We start from the raw sequence: 3,971 nt of genomic DNA on the forward strand, positions 1-3,971 counted from the left end.
CACACAAATTGATTCTGAAGCTTCCTCTAAACCATGCTATGGATTAATTACGGTGAGGACCAGTCAGGGTCCTGGTTAAGGGCCACAAAAACAGACGTAACCAACTTAAACAGGAAAAGTGCTTCCAGTTGAAAGGATATTGGCCAGGCCACTGAGGACTCAGCCACCACTGTACCTTAGAACCAGCCACTTATAGTGGCCCTGCCTGGCAGCCCCTCACCATGGGAACGAGTCACACAGACGACTCAGCTGCCTCTGTGAGACTGCCATTGTCACCATCACAAATACCGGCAACAGCTGACCTTCGCAGAGCCCTCCTGGGGCCCAGGCATGTGCTAAAGACTTCTTCTGTTTTAACTCATTTTATAGATGAGGAAACTGAGGCATAAAAGGCAAAACAAGTTGGCCAAGATTCCAGCCGGTAAGTGGGAAAGCCAGGATTCCACCCACTGACTCGTTCTGGAGCCCATGTTCTTAACCTCCACCGTTTACTTTCTCGCCACCACCTCACATGGTCCTTTCTTCCGGAGTCAAGGTCCCAGCATGGTTCCCAGCTGAGCCCATGTCCCAGATTTCAGGGAGAAGACCACTTGTCCTATTTTGTGTTTTTGTTTTTGAGACAGAGTCTCGCTCTGTCACCCAGGCTGGAGTGCAGTGGCGCCATCTTGGCTCACTGCAACCTCCACCTCCCAGGTTCAAGCATTTCTCATGCCTCAGCCTCCTGAGTAACTGGGATTACTGGCATGCACCACCATGCCCAGCTAATTTTTGTATTTTGTGTAGAGATGGGGTTTCACCATGTTGGCCAGGCTGGTCTCAAACTCCTGGCATCAAGTGATCCACCTGCCTCGACCTCCCAAAGTGCTGGAATTACAGGCGTGAGCCTCTGCACTGGCCAAAAGAAGAGCACCTGTTCTGCCTCAATTTCTACAGTGGGACGTATGATCCTGCATCTCAACTCTTTTGAAATGCCTCTGCAGATGGAAGGGCACTCGGTTATTGGACACTCAAAAGCCTCAAGCGCTGATGGCCCCCACAAGACTGAAGTGACCCCTAATAAGGACCATTTGCAAGGTCCAGCCCTCAAAACCTTAGGCTCCCAGGGGGGAATCTCAGATACACAGTCTTTGGGGTCCTTAGCAAATAGGGTCATTCATGGGCTCCAGGGTAGAAAAGGTAACTTGTGGCATGGGCTGGTGATCTTTCATGGGAAAAGCTGGGCTGGGGCCCCTCAAATGCCTGGAGGTCATGTGCATACAGGCTAGGAAGCCACATTTCCCAAGAGGATGTCAGCAGCCCTTGACCCCAGAGCTGGCATCTCTCACCCTATTTTCCCAAGCGACAGCAGCAGCTGCTTCCCCATCGCTGGAGGTGCATCTCAAGGAGAGAAAGCCGCTATCTTTGTTTGGCATTTTTCGATGTCAGCAGTAGAGAAGCAAAATCAGCCCAAAGGACTGTTTAATTGCAATATAAAAAAATCATGCTTTTTCAAGGGAAAAAAGGAGAGTTCTCCACCCCATCGGTTTCCAGTGCAATACCGTATCTGCTGATTCTGCCTCATTCAAATCCAAACAAGTACATTCATCATCCCAAAAAGTGCCATTCAAGCGACTGCTCTCTGCAGGGCCATATTTTGCCTCAAATGTTCCCTAGCTCAATTAAGGCTGGTGTAAGCTACTGAGCTCCTAGAGGATGGGTGCCAAGGGGGAGAGGCTCCAACAGCGCCTTGGAAAATGCTTTCTTGCTCCTCTGGTTCTCCCACGGTGGAAGGATCATCAGCAGGAGCCCTGGATGAAGTCAGAAGTCCCATCCCAGAAGAATGCCAGCTGTGACCTGGGCATGTGCCTTCCTCTCTTGAGGGCTCAGTTCTCTATCTGTAAAGGCAGAAGGTTGGGCTGGATCAGGGATGGCAAGTAGGTGAAACGTGCACCCCCATTCTCGCTTCCTTGCCCATGCCAACATCCCTAATTACTTAAGACTTTATTTACTGAGTCCAGATCCAATCTCAGAATCCTTCTCAGCACAGCACTCCAGGCCACCAGCACTTGAGATGAAGCGTGCTACCATCCTGGGCTCCACATCTCCTGGGTTCTTTCCAAGTCACACGCTTGAACCTTGACAGCAGTAATAACAGCCAACAGACCCTCACTGTGTGCATCTTGTGGGCCAGACAGCATTCTGTGTGCTTTGCCTAAGTGAGTATTTAACACACCCAGTAACCTCATTACTGATGTCTGCACTTTATGGATGAGGCACAGACAGGGTAAGTAACTTGCCCAAGGTTACACAGCTGGTAAGTAGAGGAGCTGGAATTCATATTCATGCCGTCTGGCTCCCGATTTGGAGCTCTTAACCCCTCACGAGGGTGGACACAAGTCAATCAACACAAAAACCAGCCTCTGGGCAGAAGCAGGGGCTACACCTGGGTCATCTTTATGTCCCCATCACTCTGTACTCAGTCAATGTTTGTTGAATAGCAAATGAATAAATGAATGAGGTGAAAATTAGAGAGACACAGGGAACAGCACGGTCATAATGATATTAATAATGGCTGCTGTTTATTGAGTGCAGACTCTGTGCCAGACGTGACACTATCTCACTTGGGAGGAGCTCAATAAATATTCGTTGAAAATGACGATCCTAATACTTGCCCTTGGTGTCCCTCCCCTGCTCCCACCCCACCTCTGCTCCTGTCTCCTGGCCAAGGACCAACAACCAGGGAAGGAAACAGTCCGACCACGCTCAGCAGAGGCTTGTCAATTTTTTTGACTGTGACACACAGAAAGGAATTTGTTTTACACACACGCCTTGAAACAGCAGTCCCACGAAACAATATTTACCCTTCCTAATTGCAAAGTAGTGTAATCTCTTTCTAGTCTATCCTATCAAAAGAAAACCCTTGTGGTGACGCACTAAGTCGATTTCCGGGTCCATTAGTGGGTGGTGTGATTTGAAAAACATCACTCGCAGGTCAGGCACTAATAAGAGTTGGTATCGAGTGCTCACTACCAACTGTGCAGTTAGTCACCCATTTGACTCATACAATGGCCCGGTAGTTAGGTCATTACTATCTCTATTTTTCAGATGAGGGGATTGAGACCCGAGAGCTTGAGTTACTTAGCGGTTCATTCCTCATCTATCAGTCAACTATTGCAGCAGAACAAACAACTTCAAAATCTCAGTGGTGCAAATCAATAAACATTATTTTCTCACTCCCAAATTTGTGGGTTGGCTGGAGCAGCTCTGCGTTCCATGTCTGTCATCCTCATCCTGAGACCAGCAGGCCATCCAGGGCATCTTCTTTCCCCAGCAACAGCAGTGACACAGAACAAGCCTTGCTGCAAAGCACATTTCAAGCCCTGCTGCATCACATTTGCCACCTCCCAAGTCTCAGGGATGCACTGTTGCACTTTTAATTAAGCATTTGTGCTCTTCAGAAGAAGAGAAAAGATGCAGATCTATGCGTAACAGTACGGCAGCACTACATATTTCATTCTGACCGCTTTTGGAGTACAGAGTCAAATGAAAACAGCATTTAAAAGTCATCCATTCGCTTGAGTCCAGGAGTTCAAGATCAGCCTGGGCAACCTAGTGAGAACTTGTCTCTACAAAAAAATAGCTGGATGTGGTGGTGCATGCCTCTAGTCCCAGCTACTCAGGAGGCTGAGGTGGAAGGGTGGCTTGAGCCTGGAAGGTCCAGGCTGCAGTGAGCCAAAATCGTGTCATGGCACTCCAGCCCAGGTGACAGAGTGAGACTTTGTCTCTAAACAAACAAACAAAAAATGTCAACCATTTACATACTCTGTGGTGAGACTTAGAGTTTTGTTTCCGTGCTTCCAGTGAACTTATTCCTATAAGAAGGAGGGAAGGGAAGAAAAAGAAGAGGGAAGAAAGGAAGGAAGAAGGGGAAGGGGAAGGGGAAGGGAGGAAGGAAGGAAGGAAAGAAGGAGCTGGGGGAGGGAGAGAAAACC

General features: G+C 48.5%; 1 long non-coding RNA gene across 2 annotated transcripts; it reads left to right on the forward strand.

Moving 5' to 3' along the window:
* Positions 1 to 302: 302 nt before the first annotated feature.
* Positions 303 to 3,767, forward strand: LOC139356834 (uncharacterized). Of its 2 annotated transcripts, none has more exons than XR_011609285.1 (3): positions 303 to 1,913; positions 2,022 to 2,195; positions 3,085 to 3,767. It is a non-coding gene; the product is annotated as an uncharacterized lncRNA (long non-coding RNA). The 2 variants fall into 2 exon arrangements; XR_011609284.1 differs by having other exon boundaries at positions 303 to 421; positions 1,494 to 2,195.
* Positions 3,768 to 3,971: the final 204 nt, after the last annotated feature.

Source organism: Macaca nemestrina, chromosome 1 (assembly GCF_043159975.1).
Source record: "Macaca nemestrina isolate mMacNem1 chromosome 1, mMacNem.hap1, whole genome shotgun sequence".
Lineage (NCBI taxonomy): Eukaryota > Metazoa > Chordata > Mammalia > Primates > Cercopithecidae > Macaca > Macaca nemestrina.